The sequence below is a fragment of the Triticum aestivum genome, chromosome 6A (genome assembly GCF_018294505.1).
Source record: "Triticum aestivum cultivar Chinese Spring chromosome 6A, IWGSC CS RefSeq v2.1, whole genome shotgun sequence".
Taxonomy (NCBI): domain Eukaryota; kingdom Viridiplantae; phylum Streptophyta; class Magnoliopsida; order Poales; family Poaceae; genus Triticum; species Triticum aestivum.
In genome coordinates, this window is record NC_057809.1 from 204291047 (window position 1) to 204314864 (window position 23818).

Consider the following 23818-nt stretch of genomic DNA (forward strand, 5'->3'; position numbering starts at 1 on the left):
GATTGGCCCGCGAAGCGAAGCCGCCGAAGACGAAGATCTGTCCGGGGAGAAAAGTCTCACCCTAGACCGTATTGTTGTTGATGATCAAAGGAGCCATCGGGCCTAAAGGCGACGACACGGAGGAACTCTCAATGAAAGCACCAATGTCGGTGTCAAAACCAGCGGATCTCGGGTAGGGGGTCCCGAACTGTGCGTCAAGGCCGGATGGTAACAGGAGACAAGGGACACGATGTTTTTTACCTAGGTTCGGGCCCTCTCGATGGAGGTAATACCCTACTCCTGATTGATTAATATTGATGATATGGGTAGTACAAGAGTAGATCTACCACGAGATCAAGGAGGCTAAACCCTAGAAGCTAGCCTATGGTATGATTGTTGTGTATGGATTTAATTGCCTACGGACTACAACCCTCCAGTTTATATAGACACTGGATAGGGTTAGGGTTACACAGAGTCGGTTACAATGGTAGGAGATCTTGAATATCCGCATCGCTAAGCTTGCCTTCCACGCTAAGGAAAGTCCCATCCGGACACGGGACGAAGTCTTCAATCTTGTATCTTCATAGTCCAGGAGTCCGGCTGAAGGTATAGTCCGGCTACCCGAACACCCCCTAATCCAGGACTCCCTCAATGAGGATGTGGCTGATGGACTCAGCGACGATTTATCGAGAATGCCAACAAGATGGATTTCCACAATAATGTGAACAAGGATATAACATTTGTCAGATCAAATGATATAATGATGTATGCTTTGAGGGAAACATACACAATTAAACATTGGTTGAAAGGTGTAACCGAGATATGGGCTGGGTTACACGGCCAACGTCGGAATGCCTATTTAGCAACCAATACTAAATTGGAATGATTATGCATTAACTCGAAAGCAATAGGGTTGCTAGAAATATTAAATTCTCACAACAGAGTTTACTTATTGGTAGTCCAATTAGAACACGGGGTCCAAGAAAAGAATTGTGATAGCGAGAGGCATCACTGTATCAAGAATCCTTAAGAGGTGGTGAAACTCTCACAACATCCTTGACATAAAAGATAGCAATACACTCAAGTTAGATCATAATACAAGCTGGATAGCAAGTTGCATCCATATCATGAACAAGTTTGTGATGAAAGAAAGGTAAGGATGTTGTCGATGGTATCTCAATTTACCAAGGGACGAGGATGGCACTTACCATCATGAATTCGAGTGATATCCTGGACGGAGTCAAAATGTTGGCGATGATCATGAAATTTTTTGTTGAGAGGCTCCATGAAGATGCAATCGCTCGGCAACGACATCAAGCCAATGGAATGGTGAAGCAAAAGGCTATTATAACCATAGATAAGATGCCATCTCAAAATTTAGAGTTGTCTCTGAAGACAAACAATATGATGGTGAAAGTTCGATGTAAACTTAGAGCACTCTCAGGATTGTGTCCCGAGGATGAAGGACATAGGTAGAATGGTCAAGCAGACAGCCTGACGATGATGATGTAGTCAATCAGCTGGGAATGACACGATCGAGTACAAACTCGTAAGAAATGAAGATTACTAAGAGTTGTTAAACCGAAGTGCGGACTCGTTTCAGTTGTCGGTGTCCTTGAGGGGTTCTAACAAATCAAAACCCGTTGGAAAAATGGAATCGGTGAGAATAATAGTTGATGAATAACTTATAAGAAGTTATGTAGTTCCATGGTGTTCTCGAGATACCAGACAGTAATACTCGAAGGCTGATCAGGATAGAAACTGAACTTGAGCGTTGACTTGCAATAGCAGATACTTTAATCTTGTCATAATAGACGAGGCAATGGAATGGCTTCCTTTCAGATATATTGAATAAGGTTAGCATGGATGGAACCATAACTGTAAGGGATCCAATTTATGACACCAAAAGAATTATTCAAATGATTAAATATTCTTGTAAGAAGCTTTCATGATAAGTTCCACATCGTGTCCATGGGCATGAACACAAAGGTTCAAGGTCGACTCCCACTTCTGCAATGCATAACCTCCCATTCACTTCTCATTTTTGAAAAAGTTGTAGTGTTGAAATTTTAGTTGGCGAAGCAACAGAAGAGTATGACTCGCGAAAACTTTCGGGTTCATATGATTTGGGGAAGGCATAGGTTCAACCCATCGGGGCATCTTAGGAGCATATACCACAAATTTCAAGAATAAATAACACAAGCTCGATAGTAGATCATGCTTGAGAAAGCAGAGGATACAATTTACCAAAGGCATTATGTATCCAAGGAAAGGCTCACAAGCTTATTGAATATGAAGGACGTTGTCGGATAAAATCCGACAAAGGGTCCGGTGGTCCACAAGGGATCTGATGTGAGCATCGGTACTCAACCAGAGGAAGAATGAATGCAAGGAGATCGGATTATAGAAACAACTGACTAACTCAAAGCTCAAATGCAAAGGAATTATGAATCCCAAGACAAGGCATTAGAAGCAATGCCCTGACTGAGGATGGATAAGTTGAATAGCCTTAGGGGTACAATCGATGGCAATTTGATTGGTCGAGATCCAGCTCATGTTTAAAATGATGTCTGAGCCGGGAGGATGAATTCTAGGATCTGATTGAGGATTGCAATCATTCCCAACATATTGATTTAACAGACTCAAAATGATAATGATAAAGGATGCCAATAAGATTACCAGACTTATGGGATTAATCATAATGCAAGCAAGAATTTCAAGAGCAATAGGCGGTTGAGGATTTTTGGAAGATCGAATGGTATTTCGAAGACTTTTGTGAAATACTTGAATCAACTGGGATGAGCGGATACTCGGTAAGTGTGAGGAATTATTCATAGGGGTATTCATGTGGCAAAGACCTGTAAAGCAGTGTCACAAGGGATTCTTAGAAAGTCGGAGATTCGATGCATCTTGTAATAACAAGAGCAGCTGGGAATGAAAGTAAGAATGAGAGGTGTTTGTATTTATCCATAGGGACATTTCGATGGTAGGGAATTGAAAAAGCAATGGGCACAAAGTCTTAGAAGAACATCATAGAGTATCCTCGGAATCTTCTGGTGCAGTAGACGATCATCGGTAATAAGGTGCTCTCAGGGCGAAAGTGTGAAAGTGCAACTATCCCTGGGTGGTTTTGGTAATTCCTAACAACATATAGCTCATAGAGCTAATGCTACTTGAAGATAAATATTTCAGGAAAAGCTCAATTATTGGCATGGCATGGATTAGAAATTGGACCCCTCGAAATGCTAAGGACAAAAGGATTGGCGCAAGCTCAAAGCACAAGACTCTAAATTTCATTTTTAGTGTTCCAAGATCACATTGAGTCCATAGGAAAAGCCAATACTATTAAGAGGGGGTGAGGTGTTGCTTAATGAGGTTCTTGCTCAAAGTGCTTAGTGATATGCTCCACAACCCTCAACCATTTTCTCATATCCAAATATATCCCAAACCAAAAGTCAAACTCGGCGCCACCGAGTTCACTTGACATAGCCACTGCCACAAACCCCAGTCTTTTCAGTCCCACTGATAGGGATCTCGGTCTCACTGAGATGGGATTGTAATCTCTCTGTTTCCCTTCGTAACGGTTCGGTCCAACTGAGATGAGCGATCGGTCCCACCGAGATTGCAATGCAAACTCTCCGTTTCCCTTTCATAACGTTTCGGTCCTACCAAGAGAGTGAATCGGTCCCACCGAGATTGCCTAACGAACTCTCTGGTTAGTCTATTACCAAAATCGGTCTCACCGAGTTTGTGTAATCGGTCTCACCGAGATTACGTTATGCCCTAACCCTAATGATATCGGTCCCACCGAGTTGACATGTCGGTCCCACCGGAAACCCTAACAATCACATTATGAACTAAATCGGTCTGACCGAGTTGTATGATTCGGTCCCATCGAGTTTGGTGATTTGTGTGTAACGGTTAGATTTTGTGTGGAGGCTATATATACCCCTCCACCCACTCTTCATTCGTGGAGAGGGCCATCAGAACATGCCTACACTTCTGACATACATTTTCCGGGAGAGACCCACCTACACTTGTGTTGAGGTCAAGATACTTCATTCCAACCACATAAATCTTGATCTCTAGCCTTCCCCAAGTTGCTTTCCAATCAAATCATCTTTCCACCTAATCCTATCCTATGAGAGAGAGTTGAGTGTTGGGGAGACTATCATTTGAAGCACAAGAGCAAGGAGTTCATCATCAACAAACCATTTGTTACCTCTTGGAGAGTGGTGTCTCCTAGATTGGTTAGGTGTCACTTGGGAGCCTCCGTCAAGATTGTGGAGGTGAACCAAGGAGCTTGTATGGGCAAGGAGATCGACTACTTCGTGAAGATCTACCCTAGTGAGGCAAGTCCTTCGTGGGCGATGGCCATGGTGGGATAGACAAGGTTGCTTCTTCGTGGACCCTTCGTGGGTGGAGCCCTCCGTAGACTCGCGCAACCGTTACCCTTCGTGGGTTGAAGTCTCCACCAACGTGGATGTATGATAGCAACACCTATCGGAACCACGCCAAAAATCTCCGTGTCTACATTGCGTTTGCTCCCTCCAAACTCCTCCCTTCACCTTCATATGCAATTGTTTTACATTCCGCTGCTATACTCTTAGAATTGCATGTGTAGGTTGTTTGCTTGACTTGTGCTAAGTTGCTAAAATCTGCCAAGAATTAAAATTGGGAAAAGGCTAGTTTTTTATTTGTTCAAGTAGTCTAATCACCCCCTCTAGACATACTTTCAATCCTACAAGTGGTATAAGAGCTTTGGTCTCCATTTGCCTTGATTTCCATAGCTTTGGTGATCATAGCCTTGGTTTCACAACCTAGGAGAGTATGGCGTCTAGTGAGGGAAATTACCACTGTAGATGTCCTTATTTTGATGGTACTTATTTTGCTAGTTGGAAGCATAAGATGAAAATGCATATTCTTGGACATAACCCCGCCATTTGGGCTATTGTGTGTATTGGCTTGCAAGGTGAATTCTTTGATGGGAGGGAACTGAACCGTGAGGCTAGCGCGGAAGAGTAGAAGATGCTGCAATACAATGCTCAAGCTTGTCATATTCTCTTCAACGGATTGTGCCCCGAAGAATTCAACAAAATCATCCGTCTTGAGAATGCAAAGGAAATTTGGGATACTTTGATTGATATGCACGAAGGTACCGACTCCGTCAAGGAATCCAAATTGGATGTGCTTCAAAGTCAACTTGACAAGTTCAAAATGAAGGATGGTGAAGAAGTCGCTGAAATGTACTCTAGGCTTGCTCTCATCACAAATGAGATTGCCGGCTTAGAAAGTGAAGAGATGACCGATTGATTCCTCATCAAGAAGATCCTGAGAGTCTTGGATGGAAAATATGATATCGTGTGCACATTGATCCAAATGATGCCCAGTTACAAAGATCTCAAGCCTACGGAAGTCATTGAAAGAACTGTTGCTCATGAGATGTCACTCAAGGATAAGGAAGAGCTTCAGAACAAGTCAAATGGTGCTTACAAAGCCGATGTGATGCTCCTACATCATCAAGTGAGAAACAAGCCTTCAATGAAGAATTGAGCCTGATGGTGAAGAACTTCAACAAATTCTACAAGAGTAGAAGCAAGGAAAGAAGTTCCATGTCAAGGTCCTACAATGAAAAAAGATCTTCGAGTCGTGAACGTAATTGCTACAATTGTGGAAGACCCGGACACTACTCCAATGAGTGTACGGCTCCCTACAAAAGAAGAGAAGATTCACCCAAAAGGAGAAGTAGAAGAGAAGAATCACCACCAAGAGAGAGAAGGAGTAGAGATGACCGTTATGAACGAAGAACATCACAGAGAAGCAAGGATTCGGAGATGAAGGACAAATCATCAAGGATCTACACAAAACGAAGACATCAAGCTCATGTTGGTGAATGGGTATCCGGCTCCGACTCCGACAATCACTCCGAGAGAAGTTATCACTCCGACACCGAATATACTCAAGATGAAGGTGTTGCCGGTCTAGCACTTGTAACAACCAACTCCTATGACATATTTGAGTCACCAAATGAAGGGATTGGAAGATGCTTCATGGCTAAAGGCCCAAAGGTATCACACACCGAGTATGTTGATTTCAATAGTGATGAAGATGACTTGCTAGGTGATGATGATTTACTTGTTGACAATTCTAGTGATGAAAACTATGATGAACTTGCTATTAATCATGCTAATCAAGACAAAATGAATGACGATGATAAGAAGGAGATTGAGCATCTAACTAAAGATATAAACACTCTTAAGTTAGCTCATGAAACTACCTTGGAAAATCATCGAGAGCTTTTAAAGGCTCGTGAGAAGTTACGCTTCGAAAAGCTCAACCTTGAGCAATAGCATGGGTTCTTAAAAGAGATCAATGATGATCTTCACAAGAAAAGTTCTTCTTACATTGCCAAGCATTTACTTTTGTCTAGTTACATGCCACAAGTTAAATCTAGCAACAAGAGTAAGAAAGATTCTTCTTCTAGTAGTAACAATAATCATGCTAAACTCAATGATGTTGCTTCTAGTAGTTCTCTTGATTCCACTAATGATTCTCTTAGCCAAGTTACACTTGAGCAAGAAAATAGCTTATTGAAGGGAATTATAGAGAAAGGTGTTTACAAGAGCCTTGCCGGAAGTAAGCAATTTGAGCAAATTGTACGCAAGCAAGGAAGACATCAGAAGAATCAAGGTGTTGGTTTTGAACGAAAGTTCAATGCCAATGGAGTTGAGTGGGAAGAAGATCAATACCCCAAGATGAAATATGTTCCTCAACAAGAGAAGTATGATCCTACTTCTTTCCAAGGAACACAAGCTCAAGATGATCTTCCACCACAAGACCACAAGCAAAAAGGCAAGGACAAGCTTCAAGAAGAGATTGATGTATTTGAAGAAGCTCCCAAAGACTTGGTCAAGTGGGTTCCCAAGACTACATCAAGTTCTACTTCATCAAGAATGACTACAACTTGAAGGATTCCCATCAAGATGGTGTGGATCCCGAAAAAGAAGAACTAGAGAGTTCTTGAGGGTGACTCCGCCAACACACTTCACTCATATCATTTTGGCGAGGACAAGTGCAAACAACTTCCATTTTTGCACTAGTTCAAGGAGTCACAAACCCTCTTGTTGGTAAGACAAGGGACAAGGTAACCTAATGCATTCATGGACATCATCTCATGTGAATATCACTCTATGTCTATGGATATCCTTGTTTGTTCCTTGTGGGACTAACCCGTGTAAGTATTGAAAGTGCAACTCACTCCAAAGGATTGCTCCAAAGGATCTACATCAACATTGAGCATCTACATCTTCAACACCTACATGAAGTCATCATCGACAAAACCCAAGGTTAGTTCATCCCTCTTAAGGGGGGATGATAACCCACAAGTATAGGGGATCGCAACAGTTTTGGAGGGTAGAGTATTCAATCCAAATTTATTGATTAGACACAAGGGGAGCCAAAGAATATTCTCAAGTATTAGCAGCTGAGTTGTCAATTCAACCACACCTGGAAACTTAATATCTAGAGCAAAGTATTTAATAGCAAAGTAATATGATAGTAGTGGTAATGGTGGTAAAAGGTAACGATAGAAAAAGTAATATTTTTGGTGTTTTGTAGTGATGATAACAATAGCAACTGAAAAGTAAATAAGTGAAGAACAATATATGGAAAGCTCGTAGACAATGGATCGGTGATAGAGAATTATGCCGGATGCGGTTCATCATGTAACAGTCATAACCTAGGGTGACACAGAACTAGCTCCAATTCATCAATGTAATGTAGGCATGTATTCCGAATATAGTCATACGTGCTTATGGAAAAGAACTTGCATGACATCTTTTGTCCTACCCTCCCGTGGCAGCGGGGTCCTATTGGAAACTAAGGGATATTAAGGCCTCCTTTTAATAGAGTACCATACCAAAGCATTAACACATAGTGAATACATGAACTCCTCAAACTACGGTCATCACCGAGAGTGGTCCCGACTATTGTCACTTCAGGGTTGCCGGATCATAACACATAGTAGGTGACTATAGACTTGCAAGATAGGATCAAGAACTCTCATATATTGATGAAAACATAATAGGTTCAGATCTGAAATCATGGCACTCGGGCCCTAGTGACAAGCATTAATAATAGAAAAGTCATAGCAACATCAATCTCAGAACATAGTGGATACTAGGGATCAAACCCTAACAAAACTAACACGATTAGATGATAAATCTCATCCAACCCATCACCGTCCAGGAAGCCTACGATGGAATTACTCATGCACAGCGGTGAGCATCGTGAAATTAGGGACGAAGGAAGGTTGATGATGACGATGGCGACGGATTCCCCTCTCCGGAGCCCCGAACGGACTCTAGATCAGCCATCCCGAGAGAGTTTAGGGCTTGGCGGCGGCTCCATATCGTAAAATGCAATGAATCCTTCTTGTAACGCCCTCGATGCGGCTATATCTCCTACGTGTCGAAGCATGACTTAGAGGCATAACCGCATTGAAAGCAATGTCGCAAGTGAGGTAATCTTCACAACAACCCATGTAAATAAATAAAGGGGAAAGGTACATAGTTGGCTTACACTCGCCACGTCACACAAATACATGAATAAGTCATTACATTCATCCAATACACTCAGGGTCCGACTACGGAACCAAAATAAAGATCAACCCCCAAATGCGACAAAGTCCCCGATCGCCCCAACTGGGCACCACTACTGATCATCTGGGAAAGACATGTAGTATCATCCCGAGTCCTCATCGAACTCCCACTTGAGCTCTGTCAAATCACCTAGAGCGGTGTCATCGGTCCCTGCAAATGGTTTTGGAAGGAATCTGTGAGTCACGGGGACTCAGCAATCTCACACCCTCGCGATCAAGACTATTTAAGCTTATGGGTAAGGTAAAGGTATGATGTGGAGCTGCAGCAAGCGACTATCATATATGGTGGCTAACATACGCAAGTGAGAGCGAGAAGAGAAGGCAAAGGCACGGTCGATGAACTATGATCAAGAAGTGATCCTAGAACAACCTACGTCAAGCATTACTCCAACACCGTGTTCACTTCCCAGACTCCGCCGAGAAGAGACCATCACGGTTACAAACGCGGCTGATGCATTTTTAATTAAGTTAAGTTCAAGTCTTCTACAACCGAACATTAACAAATTCCCATCTTCCCATAACCACGGGCATGGCTTTCTAAAGTTCAAATCCCTGCAGGGGAGTCCCAACTTAGCCCATCACAAGCTCTCACGGTCAACGAAGGATATTCCTTCTCCCAAGACAATCCGATCAGACTCGGCATCCCGGTTACAAGACATCTCGACAATGGTAAAACTAAACTAGCAAAGCCACCCGAATGTGCCGACAAATCTCGATAGGAGCTGCACATATCTCGTTCTCAGGGCACACCGGATTGTTCAAGGTTCCGGTAGGCCAGCCCAGAGTTGCCCCTGGTGGCCACCGGCAGCTGTCAGGTTGGACCAACACTCAGAGGAGCACTGGCCCGAGGGTTTAAATAAAGATGACCCTTGAGTCCGCCGAACCCAAGGGAAAAATAGGCTAGGTGGCGAATGGTAAAACTAATCTTGGGCCATGCTGGAAGAGTTTTATTCAAGGCGAAGTGTCAAGGGGTTCCCATTATAACCCAACCGCGTAAGGAACGCAAAATCAAGGAACATAACACCGGTATGACGGAAACTAGGGCGGCAAGAGTGGAACAAAACACCAGGCATAAGGCCGAGCCTTCCACCCTTTACCAAATATATAGGTGCATTAAGATAAACAAGATAATATTGTGATATCCCAACAATAAACAAGTTCCAACAAGGAACGATCTCCAATCTTCACCTGCAACTAGCAACACTATAAGAGGGGCTGAGCAAAGCGGTAACATAGCCAAACAGCGGTTTGCTAGGACATGGTGGGTTAGAGGTTTGACATGGCAATATGGGAGGCATGATAATCAAGTGGTAGGTATCGCAGCAGAGGCATAGCAAAAGCGCGAGCATCTAGCAAGCAAAGATAGAAGTGATTTCGAGGGTATGGTCATCTTGCCTGCAAAGTTCTCAGAGTTGCCTTGATCCTCGTAAGCATACTCAACGGGCTCCTCGATCATGTACTCATCTCCCGGTTTTACCCAAGCAAGAACAACAAGCAAAAAGGAACACAATCAACCACGTGCAATGCTCAAGCAACATGATGCAAACATGGTATGATGTGTGGGATGCGGTATGTGATGCATATGCACGACATGGAAATTAATGATTGAACCTGGCTTAAACTTGGAAAACCAAGAGTGCCACTGGAAAGGTGAGTTGATTTCGGTCGAAATCGATATAAAGATCACCGGAATCGGATGCACGGTTTGGAAATGGCAAGCAAAACAAATATGGCACCGATCTGTGATAAGCAGCAAGTGATCAACTAAATGCATCAAGATAAATATGCTTTAGCACCCAAACATATCAAAAAAATACATGGAAGGGATCCACTCATGATGCTTGACAAAATATGAACACTGAGCTACGGATAAATCACTCATTAACAGGTTCAAACAAGCATGGCAAAAGTGCAAAAGATAACAGGTTACAGACTTAGTGAAATTAACAGCATGTCAGGAATTTATCATCAGGAAGCAATCTTTAGAGCATGATAACTACATGCTACAGGAACATATCATGGCAAATAAAGGCATGGCATGGAGCTACTCAAAGCATATAACAAAAGTCCCTTAGTGACCATAAGCCAAAAGGGATCATAAAATACAATTGCAAGAATGTGAACATACCACAAACATAAACTGGAGCATGGTAAAACAGTTAACGAGTAGGCATGTTTACGAGCTCGATGCACTCACTACGTGGCATTGCATGACAAACTAAGCATACACCCAGCAAGAATACATGGCATAGAATCTAGACATGGCAAGAACAACAACATAGCATGCATGGATCAACTACAACAAGCTCGGCAAAATTGCTAAACAAGTTAACAATCTGCCAGGAATAATTTTATAGCAAAAGTAGAGCTCGATTGACTCAAGCTAGGGTGCTCCATAATTGCAAACAAAGACATGGATGGGTAGAGCTCAACATTATCTACAAAACATCCTTACTGATCATCCTCAAAATAGGCATGGATCACTAGGAAACAACATGAATATATGGCATAAAAAAATAATGACAGGGCAATGACTTAGTGGAATTCTAAGTCCCTGAAATCAGCATCATTGAGTAAGCTACTTTGCATGCTTGTGCTAGTCACCACAAAGATCACAAAAATACATGGCATACACCCCTATAAAGATGGCATGGCATACATCAAAACACATGCAGAGCTCAGGATCATAGCATGCACACATCAATCATAGCAAAAATGACAAAAGGGCATTTGCTGAAACAGATCTGAAACTATCCTCACATTGCCCTCTTCCAACAGCATTTCGGGCATCAAGATGAGCTCAAATGAAAACGATGCAATGAGATGAAATGATGTACTCGTCGATACGAACATTTTGATATGCTACACGCACGAATCGGAGCTACGCATGCAGAGTTATGGCATGTGAAAGAATGCAAAAAATAATTAGGAGGGAGGCAAAAGTCAACCGGATATAGATCGGATCTAGGGTTTGGCACTGTAGCAGCATGAGTCTCGAGGTTCGCCAGAAATGGACGTCGCGGTGGCCGGGGTCGGAGAAGCTTGCCGGCGCGAGGGGGCTCGCCGGCCGGAGATCGGGGCGCGGTGGCCGGAGCGACGGCAAGGAGGTGGCGAGGAGGCGGCGTCGGCATGGCTATGGCGAGCGGCGAGCCGAGGCGGCGGCGCGGGCAGCCGCCGGCGCGGTTTGCGGCAGTGGTCGGCGCCGAAGATGGGCAGCGTGGCGGCGCGGGAAGGCGGGAGGCGGCGCGGGGCGCGGCCCGGGAGGCGGCGCGGGAGGGCCCGCCCCGGGCTTCAGTGGGCCGGCAGCGGGGGATGCGGCCGGGCTAACGGAGGCGTGACACCTGGCGGCGGCGGCTAGCCGGACATGTCCGTCGGTGGGATTTTGTCCGGCGGCGGCGGGTGGAGATTTTTAGGGGTTAGGGGAAGAGGAGATTCGGGATTGAAATGAAGGGGTCTATTTATAGAGGTAGAGGGAGCTAGGAAGCTCCAAATGAGGTGCGGTTTGCGGCCACACGATTATGATCGAACGATCTAGATGATGGAACAGGTTTAGGTGGGTTTTGGGCAACTTTGGAAGGGTTTTAGGCTGCAACACACACGAGGCCTTTTGGTCCCTCGGTTAACCGTTGGAGTATCAAACAAAGTCCAAATGGCACGAAACTTGACAGGCGGTCTACCGGTAGTAAACCAAGGCCGCATGAAAAGTCTTGGTCCAATCCGATAACGTTTAACACTTACACACGAAAAGAGGTAGAAAGGGACACCGGAGGACATAGGAGCGCCGGAATGCAAAACGGACAACGGGGAAAATGCTCGGATGCATGAGACGACACGTATGCAAATGCGATGCACATGATGACATGATATGAGATGCATGACAAAGACAAAAACACACGGAGACAAAAACCCGACAACGATGAAATAACATAACTTAGTGTCGGAAACGGCAAGAGTTGGAATACAATTAAGGTAAATTACATCCGGGGTGTTACAACACTCCACCACTACGAAAGGATCTCGTCCCGAGATCTAGGACTGGAAAAACTCCAGGTACTCAGAATGGAGGTGATCCTCGCGTTCCCAAGTGGCTTCACGGTAGGAATGATGTGACCACTTGACTTTGAGGAATTTGATAGACTTGTTGCGAGTCTTGTGTTAAATTTCTTCAAGAATAGCAACTGGGTGCTCATGATAAGACAGGTCTTCTTGGAGATCAATGTCTTCGAAGTTGACGGTGCGGTCAGGAGTCTTGAAGCACTTGCGGAGTTGAGACACGTGGAACACGTCGTGCATGTTTGCAAAGTTGGAGGGAAGTTCAAGTTGATAGGAGAGATTGCCTCTTTTGCTTAAGATCTTGAAAGGACCCATGTATCTAGGGGCAAGTTTCCCTTTGATACCGAAGCGACGAGTACCTTTCATTGGAGAGACGTGGAGGTAAACATGGTCTCCGATCTCGAAAGCCAAGTCACGATGCTTACTATCATAGTAACTCTTCTGGCGCGATTGCGCGGCTTTCAGATTCTCGCGAATGACTTTGCACATCTCTTCTGCCTCTATGATCAATTCATTGCCGAGAAGTTGACGTTCAATAGACTCTGACCGGTTAAGAGGAGTACGACACTTCCTGCCATAGAGAATCTCAAATGGGGCCTTGCCCGAACTTGCTTGGAAGCTGTTGTTGTAGGAGAACTCGGCATATGGAATAAAATCTTCCCACTTCATACCGAAAGAGATGACGCAAGCCCTGAGCATATCTTCAAGAATCTGATTTACTCGCTCGACTTGGCCACTAGTTTGAGGATGAAAAGTTGTGCTGAAGCGAATGTTGGTGCCCATGGCCTTCTGAAAAGAATCCCAGAACTTGGAGGCGAAGATGCTGCCACGATCTAAAGATATCAACTGCGGAGTGCCGTGCAGAGAGACAATCCAGGAGGTATATAGCTCTGCCAACTGAGCTACTGTGATAGATTCTTTGATAGGAAGGAAATGAGCCACTTTAGTGAGTTTGTCGATGACAATGAAGATAGCATCATTGCCATGCTTGGACTTTGGAAATCCAGTCACGAAGTCCATCTCAATATGGTCAAACTTCAATTCTGGAATGGCAAGAGGTTGGAGGAGACTAGCTGGTCGTTGGTATTCTACTTTCACTCTTCTGTAGACATCACATTTGTTCACGAACTGAGCAATCTCGCGCTTCATTCGAGTCCACCAATACGACTGCTTGAGGTCCTGGTACATATTTGTACTTCCAGGGTGGATAGAGAGGAGTGAATTGTGAGCCTCGTTCATAATGACTTTACGAAGATCACCTTTAGGCACAACGATGCGATCCTCGAAGAATAGAGTATCCTTGTCATCAAGGTGATAGCACTTGTACTTGGGTTGACTCTTGGCAATCCCAATCTTCACCTTCTTCACCATAGCATCAAGAAGTTGAGCCTCGCGAATCTGATCTTCCAAAGTAGGAGAGACTTGGAGGTTGGTGAGGAAACCTTGAGGAACAACTTGCAGATTGAGTTTGCGGAAAGCTTCACAAAGCTCGGGTTGGTAAGGCTTGAGAATCAGACTGTTGCAGTAAGCTTTCCTGCTCAATGCGTCAGCAATTACATTGGCCTTGCCTGGAGTATATTCGATACTCGGATTATACTCTTGAATCATTTTGACCCAACGAGTCTGCTTGAGGTTGAGATTAGGGTGAGTGAAGATGTACTTGAGACTCTTGTGGTCAGTGAAGATGTCCACTTTTCGTCCCAATAAGAGATGTCTCCAAGTTAAAAGAGCATGGACAACTGCCGCCAACTCGAGGTCATGAGTGGGGTAGTTCTTTTCGTTGGGCTTCAACTGGCGAGAGGTATAGGCCACAACTTTCTTCTCTTGCATCAACACTGCACTAAGACCTTGAAGGGAAGCATCACAAAAGACCTCAAACGGTTTGGATTCATCAGGAGGAGTCAGAACTGGAGCAGCGACTAACTTCTCTTTCAGGGTGTTGAAAGCGACGTCACATTCAGGAGACTAGACATACTTCACATGCTTCTGCAAGAGGTTGGAAAGAGGCTTCGCGATCTGTGAAAAGTTCTCAACGAACCTTCGACAATAGCTTGCGAGCCCAAGGAAGCTGCGGAGTTGCTTCACATTCTGAGGTGGTTCCCAATTCACAATTGCAGACACCTTCTCAGGATTAACCCCTATGCCCTTGGCGGAAATGATATGCCCAAGGTAGAGAACCTCATCGAGCCAAAACTCGCACTTAGAAAACTTGGCATAGAACTGATGTTCTCTGAGTTTATCCAGCACCAATCTCAAATGCTTGGCATGATCCTCCATGTTCTTGGAAAAGACCAAAATGTCATCGAGGTAGACCAAGACGAACTCATTTGTGTGGGGGTTGAAGATGAAGTTCATCATGCGAGAGAATGTTGGCAGAGCGTTGACGAGGCCGAAAGACACGACAGTGTATTCATATGAACCAAAGCTTGTTCTGAAAGCTGTCTTGGGGATATCTTCTTCACGAATGCGAATTTGATGATAGCCCATACGGAGATCAAGCTTGGAGAATACTTGAGCACCTTTGAGTTGTTCGAAAAGCTCGTTGATGTTGGGAAGTGGGTACTTGTTCTTTATAGTCTTCTTGTTCAATGGACCATAGTCGACACAGAGTCGGTCCGTTCCATCCTTCTTTTTCACAAAAAGAACTCCACAACCCCACGGAGAAGAACTAGGTCGGATGAGACCCAAATGCTCTTGTTCATCGAGTTGCTTCTTCAGCTCTTTCAATTCTTCAGGTCCAAGCTTGTAAGGACGTTTGCAAACAGGTTCCATACCAGGCTCAAGATTGATGACAAATTCAACTGGCTGGTGCGGAGGCATTCGTGGAAGCTCTTCTGGAAAGACGTCTTGATATTCGCAAACAACTGGAATTTGAGAGATGGCATCTAGTTCACCCTTCTCATTGAGAGAAAACAGACGAATGGTATTTTCCCTTGCGGCAAAGACAATTACATCGTCAGACGAATGAGTCAATTGAATCTGCCTGGCAGCACAATCAAGATGAGCCTTGTGCTTAGAAAGCCAGTCCATTCCTAGAATAAGATCAATATCCAAGTCACCAAGAACAGTAGGAGAAGACAGAAACTTGTAGTCACCCAAAGTGATGGTAACATCCAGAACAATGGAGTTAGCGTTCATGCGTTTACCGGGAGAGACAACTGCTATCGGTCTAGGCAAAACTTGCAAAGCCAACTCATTCTTAGATGCAAATGGTCTTGAGATGAAACAATGCGATGCACCAGTGTAAAAAAGAACTTTTGCAGGAACATTGTTAACAAGAAGGTTACCCATAATCACATCTGACGATTCCTCTGCCTGAGCTGCATTCATCATGTTTACCTTGGCGAACTTGGGGTTATGCTTGACGACTGCGGTACTGGCAGATCTCACACTAGGAGGAGGAAGACACCTCTGATTGAAGAATTTGTTGGCATAGTGACCCTTCTGTTGGCACTTGTTGCACGTGACCTCTGAAAGCGGACGGTGATATGGAGCACTTGATCTTGGAGCTTGAGACAAAGTCTTGTTCTGAAAGCCTGGGTTGGGTGGGTGGGAAGATCCATTGCCACCTTTGCTCTTCTGCTGATAAGGCTGACGGAACGGAGGAGGAGGAAGCCAATACTTTTGCTGCTTAGAAGCCACTTGAGTTGAGGAAGAAGGAGTCGCATATCTGACTCGCTTCTTGGAAGCATCGCACTTCAGTTGAGCAATCTCTTGTTTCAGTGCCATGTTGTAAAACTCATCGTACTTCTTGGGCTCAAAGAGCATGAGAGCTAGTTGAAGATCTTCTCTGAGGCCACCCCTGAACTGGTATATCATGCTCTTCTCGTCAGGGACGTCTTTCTTAGCGAAATGAGCTAGCTTCTGGAACATGATGTTGTACTGGTAAACAGACAGGCTGCCTTGCTTCAACAACACTTTGAGGAATGTGGTGAGCTTTGAAGTCTTGACGGAATTCATCCCAGGTAATCACACGGCCTCCTCTGGAATCTCTGTATTGCTGAAACCATTCTGCAGCTTGGTCTTTGAGTTGGAAGGAGGCAAAGTTGACAAAGTCCTCAGGCCTGACGTTGCTGCACTCGAAATGCTTGCAGATATCCACGAGCCAATCATCAGCGTCTGTTGCCTCAACACAGTTGCTGAACGTCTTTGGCTGGTTAGCGAGGAACTGGTTGAGTGTAGGAAACTGATTCTGATTGTTGCCATGGCCATGATTCCCTTGGTTGTGCTCTTGCAAGATTTGCAAAAGCATCTGCGTGTTTGCATTGGTAGCGGCCATCATAGCTTGCCATGCCTCCGGAGGTGGAGGTGGTGGTGGCGGATCAGGATTCAGAGTCGTGCGCGTTGGAGGAGCCATCCTGAAGAGGGTCACATCCATTAGCATCTTGACAAATAGATATTTAAGTTGAAACAAATGGATCAAAATTGCAACATATAGTCTTCACATCCGAACAAAATGAACGAATGCATTCCAATTGAAATGGTCACATTTCCATAAATTGAGAAGCCACTAGATAGAGGAAGAAGAATAAAACAACAAGGTACAGACGAGAGCAAATACTTGGTAAGGATTACCCAATCACAAACAAAATATCCACGGAAGAAGTACTAGAGCTACAAGAATTCCCACCTATGAAACTCCCGAACCTTTCTGGTTATGCAATCAGGTGTTGGGGATATAGGGGAAGCATAATATCTCACCCAAAGCTAGCAAATCCTACATCCAGCTGTATCCATCCTTCAACACATAACCAAGAAACCTTCGGAAATCATTTACCTCAACCTTCGAAAAGCATCCGTTATACGAGTTATGGCAACACTCCCGAACTCCCGCCCCAGTACTGGGTGGCGTCGAGGTTATCTCACCAACAACTGCATAAAAGAGATTTTCGATGTCAGCGAAACTCAGGTATTCCAGAATCTCAACAATAAAATTGTGACGACAACACCTCGGAGCTCAACTCCCCGGGACACTGCCACAACCCCTAAATGTCAGGAGGCACCAAGAACAATGTTCTCGTCACAAAACCATCGGAACGATTCCAAGATACCCGCGTGATCCTAAGAATTTTTTTAGTGAACATTGAGAAGAGAAGAGTCAAAACTCTACGCCAGGATGCCTCACCAGAGCGACGAAGGGACTGAGGAGAAAAAATAATTCCTAACTCTTCGATACATATAATCCTAAATGACTCAAAACATTTTTCTAGACTCAACAACGCCGACGATTCGATCAAGCAGGGGGCTCCTAAGGTCGGGGAAGGCTCTGATTACCAACTTGTAACGCCCTCGATGCGGCTATATCTCCTATGTGTCGAAGCACGACTTAGAGGCATAACCGCATTGAAAGCAATGTCGCAAGTGAGGTAATCTTCACAACAACCCATGTAAATAAATAAAGGGGAAAGGTACATAGTTGGATTACACTCGCCACATCACACAAATACATGAATAAGTCATTACATTCATCCAATACACTCAGGGTCCGACTACGGAACCAAAATAAAGATCAACCCCCAAATGCGACAAAGTCCCTGATCGCCCCAACTGGGCACCACTACTGATCATCTGGGAAAGACACATAGTATCGTCCTGAGTCCTCATCGAACTCCCACTTGAGCTCTGTCGAATCACCTGGAGCGGTGTCATCGGTCCCTGCATCTGGTTTTGGAAGGAATCTGTGACTCACGGGGACTCAGCAATCTCACACCCTCGCGATCAAGACTATTTAAGCTTATGGGAAAGGTAAAGGTATGATGTGGAGCTGCAGCAAGCGACTAGCATATATGGTGGCTAACATACACAAGTGAGAGCGAGAAGAGAAGGCAAAGGCACAGTCGATGAACTATGATCAAGAAGTGATCCTAGAACAACCTACGTCAAGCATTACTCCAACACCGTGTTCACTTCCCGGACTCCGCCGAGAAGAGACCATCACGGTTACACACGCGGTTGATGCATTTTAATTAAGTTAAGTTCAAGTCTTCTACAACCGGACATTAACAAATTCCCATCTGCCCATAACCGTGGGCACGGCTTTTGAAAGTTCAAATCCCTGCAGGGGAGTCCCAACTTAGCCCATCACAAGCTCTCACGGTCAACGAAGGATATTCCTTCTCCCAAGACAATCCGATCAGACTCGGCATCCCGGTTACAAGACATCTCGACAATGGTAAAACTAAACCAGCAAAGCCACTCGAATGTGCCGACAAATCCTGATAGGAGCTGCACATATCTCGTTCCCAGGGCACACCGGATTGTCCAAGGTTTTGGTAGGCCAGCCTAGAGTTGCCCCTGGTGGCCACCGGCAGCTGACAGGTTGGACCAACACTTAGAGGAGCACTGGCCCGGCGGTTTAAATAAAGATGACCCTTGAGTCCACGGAACCCAAGGGAAAAAGAGGCTAGGTGGCGAATGGTAAAACCAATGTTGGGCCATGCTGGAAGAGTTTTATTCAAGGCGAAGTGTCAAGGGGTTCCCATTATAACCAAACCACGTAAGGAATGCAAAATCAAGGAACATAACACCGGTATGACGGAAACTAGGGCGGCAAGAGTGGAACAAAACACCAGGTATAAGGCCGAGCCTTCCACCCTTTACCAAATATATAGGTGCATTAAGATAAACAAGATAATATTGTGATATCCCAACAATAAACAAGTTCCAACAAGGAACGATCTCCAATCTTCACCTGCAACTAGCAACGCTATAAGAGGGGCTGAGCAAAGCAGTAACATAGCCAAACAATGGTTTGCTAGGACATGGTGGGTTAGAGGTTTGACATGGCAATATGGGAGGCATGATAATCAAGTGGTAGGTATCGTAGCAGAGGCATAGCAAAAGCGCGAGCATCTAGCAAGCAAAGATAGAAGTGATTTCGAGGGTATGGTCATCTTGTCTGCAAAGTTCTTAGAGTTGCCTTGATCCTCGTAAGCGTACTCAACGGGCTCCTCAATCACGTACTTGTCTCCCGGGTCTACCCAAGCAAGAACAACAAGCAAAAAGGAACACAATCAACCATGTGCAATGCTCAAGCAACATGATGCAAACATGGAATGATGTGCGGGATGCGGTATGTGATGCATGTGCACGACATGGAAATGAATGATTGAACCTGGCCTCAACTTGGAAAACCACGAGTTCCACTGGAAAGGTGAGTTGATTTCGGTCGAAATCGATATAAAGAGCACTGGAATCGGATGCACGGTTTGGAAATGGCAAGCAAAACAAATATGGCACCGGTCTGCGATAATCAGCAAGTGATCAACTAAATGCATCAAGATAAATATGCTACAGCACCCAGACAGAGCAAAAAAATACATGGCTGGGATCCACTCATGATTCTTGACAAAATATGAACACTGAGCTATGGATAAATCACTCATTAACAGGTTCAAACAAGCATGGCAAAAGTGCAAAAGATAACAGGTTACAGACTTTAGAGCATAATCAGGAAGCAATCTTTAGAGCATGATAACTACATGCTACAGGAACATATCATGGCAAATAAAGGCATTGGCATGAAGCTACTCAAAGCATATAACAAAAGTCCCTTAGTGACCATAAGCCAGAAGGGATCATAAAATACAATTGCAAGCATGTGAACATAGCAAAAACATAAATAGATTCAGACTTAGTGAAAAACTGGAGCATGGCAAAACAGTTAACAAGTAGGCATGTTTACGAGCACGATGCACTCACTATGAGGCATTGCATGACAAACTAAGCATACACCCAGAAAGAATACATGGCATAGAAGCTAGACATGGCAAGAACAACAACATAGCATGCATGGATCAACTACAACAAGCTCAACAAAATTGCTAAACAAGTTAACAATCTGCCAGTTATTATTTTATAGCAAAAGTAGAGCTCGATTGACTCAAGCTAGGGTGCTCCAGAATTGCAAACAAAGATATGGATAGATAGAGCTCAACATTATCTACAAAACATCCTTACTGATCATCCTCAAAATAGGAATGGATCGCTAGGAAACAACATGAACATATGGCATAAAAAAATAATGACAGGGCAAGGACTTGGTGGAATTCTAAGTCCCTGAAATCAGCATCATTGAGTAAGCTACTTTGCATGCTTGTGCTAGTCACCACAAAGATCACAAAAATACATGGCACACACCCCTATAAAGATGGCATGGCATACATCAAAACACATGCAGAGCTCATGATCATAGCATGCACGCATCAATCATAGCAAAAATGACAAAAGGGCATTTGCTGAAACAGATCTGAAACTATCCTCACATAGCCCTCTTCCAACAGCATTTCGGGCATCAAGATGAGCTCAAATGAAAATGATGCAAAGAGATGAAATGATGTACTCGTCGATACGAACATTTTGATATGCTACACGCACGAATCAGAGCTACGGATGCAGAGTTATGGCATGTGAAAGAATGCAAAAAATAATTAGGAGGGAGGCAAAAGTCAACCGGATCTAGATCGGATCTAGGGTTTGGCACTGTAGCAGCACGAGTCTCGAGGTTCGCCGGAAATGGACATCGCGGTGGCCGGGGTCGGAGAAGCTTGCCGGTGCGAGGGGGCTCGCCGGCCGGAGCTTGGGGCGCGGTGGCCGGAGCGACGGCGAGGAGGTGGCGAGGAGGCGGCGTCGGCGCGGCGATGGCGGGCGGCGAGCCGAGGCGGCGGCGCGGGCGGTCGCCCGCGCGGTTGGCGGCGGTGGTCGGCGCCGGAGATGGGCAGCAGGGCAGCGCGGGAAGGCGGGTGGCGGCGCGGGGCGCAACCCGGGAGGCGGCACGAGAGGGCCCGCCCCGGGCTTCGACGGGCCGATGACGGGGGATGCGGCCGGGCCAACGGAGGCGTGACACGTGGCGGCGGCGTCTAGCCGGACATGTCCGTCGGTGGGATTTTGTCCGGCGGCGGCGGGTGGAGATTTTTAGGGGTTAGGGGAAGAGGAGATCCGGGATTGAAATGAAGGGGTCTATTTATAGATGTAGAGGGAGCTAGGAAGCTCCAAATGAGGTGCGGTTTGCGGCCAGGCGATCGTGATTGAACGATCTAGATGATGGAACAGGTTTAGGTGGGTTTTGGGCCACTTTGGAAGGGTGTTGGGCTGCAACACACACAAGGCCTTTTCGGTCCCTTGGTTAACCATTGGAGTATCAAACGAAGTCCAAATGGCATGAAACTTGACATGCGGTCTACCGGTAGTAAACCAAGGCCGCATGACAAGTCTCGGTCCAATCTGGTAACGTTTAACACACACACACGAAAGGAGGTAGAAAGGGACACCAGAGGACATAGGAGCGCCGAAATGCAAAACAGACAACGGGGAAAATGCTTGGATGCATGAGACGACATGTATGCAAATGAGATGCACATGATGACATGATATGAGATGCATGACAAAGAGAAAAACACACGGAGACAAAAACTCGACAATGATGAAATAACATAACTTAGTGCCGGAAACGGCAAGAGTTGGAATACAATTAAGGTAAATTACATCCGGTGTGTTACACTTCTCCCTGGTTTTTTCTCCCCGAAAGTGAATATATGGAGTCAGGGTTGAGGTCGGTGGAGCGTTAGGGGGCCCACGAGACAGGGGAGCGTGCCCAGGCGGGTAGGGCGCGCCCCCACCCTCGTGGACAGGTGGAGGCCCCCCTGACGTGGACCTTCCTTCCAGTATTTTTTATATATATTCCAAAGTAATTCTCCGTTGATTTTCAAGTCAATCTGAGAACTTTTATTTCTGCACAAAAATAACACCATGGCAATTCTGCTTAAAACATCGTCAGTCAGGGTTTGTTCCATTCAAATCATGCAAGTTAGAGTCCAAAACAAGGGAAAAAGTGTTTGGAAAAGTAGATACGACGGAGACGTATCAAATCCCCCAAGCTTAAACCTTTGCTTGTCCTCAAGCAATTCAGTTGATAAACTGAAAGTGATAAAAAACTTTTACATACTCTGTTTGCTCTTGTTGTGCAAAATATGTAAAGCCAGCATTCAAGTTTTCAGCAGAGGTTATGAACTAACCATATTCATAATAACATTTAGGTCTCATGTTTACTCATATCAATGGCATAATCAACTAGCGAGCAATAATAATAAATCTCGGATGACAACACTTTCTCAAAACAATCATGATATGATATAACAAGATGGTATCTCGCTAGCCCTTTCTGAGATCGCAAAACATAAATGCAGAGCACCTTTAAAGATCAAGGACTGACTAGACATTGTAATTCATGGTAAAAGAGATCCAGTCAAGTCATACTCAATGTAAACTAACAGTAATGGATGCAAATGACAGTGGTGCTCTCCAACTGGTGCTTTTTAATAAGAGGATGATGACTCAACATAAAAGTAAATGGATAGGCCCTTCACAGAGGGAATCAGGGATTTGTAGAGGTGCCAGAGCTCGGTTTTGAAATAGATATGAATAATATTTTGAGCGGCATAATTTCATTATCAACATAACAACCGAGAGATGGCAATATCTTCCATGCTACACACATAATAGGCGGTTCCCAAATAGAATGGTAAAATTTATACTCCCCCTCCACCAACAAGCATCAATCCATGGCTTGCTCGAAACAACGAGTGCCTCCAACTAACAACAGTCCTGGGGGAGTTTTGTTTGCAATTATTTTGGTTTGATTTGCATAAAGCATGGGACCGGGCATCCCGGTGACTAGCCATTTTCTCGTGAGTGAGGAGCGGAGTTCACTCCTCTTGAGAATAACCCGCCTAACATGGAAGATACGGACAGACCTAGTTGATACATGAGCTATTCGAGCATACAAAACAGAATGTTTATTTGAAGGTTTAGAGTTTGGCACATACAAATTTACTTGGAACGGCAGGTAGATACCGTATATAGGTAGGTATGGTGGACTCATATAGAATAACTTTGGGGTTTATGGAATTGGATGCACAAGCAGTATTCCCGCTTAGTACAGGTGAAGGCTAGCAAAAGACTGGGAAGCGACCAGCTAGAGAACGACAACAGTCATGAACATGCATTAAAATTAATCAACACCGAATGCAAGCATGAGTAGGATATAATGCACCATGAACATAAATATCATAGAGGCTATGTTGATTTTGTTTCAACTACATGCGTGAACATGTGCCAAGTCAAGCCACT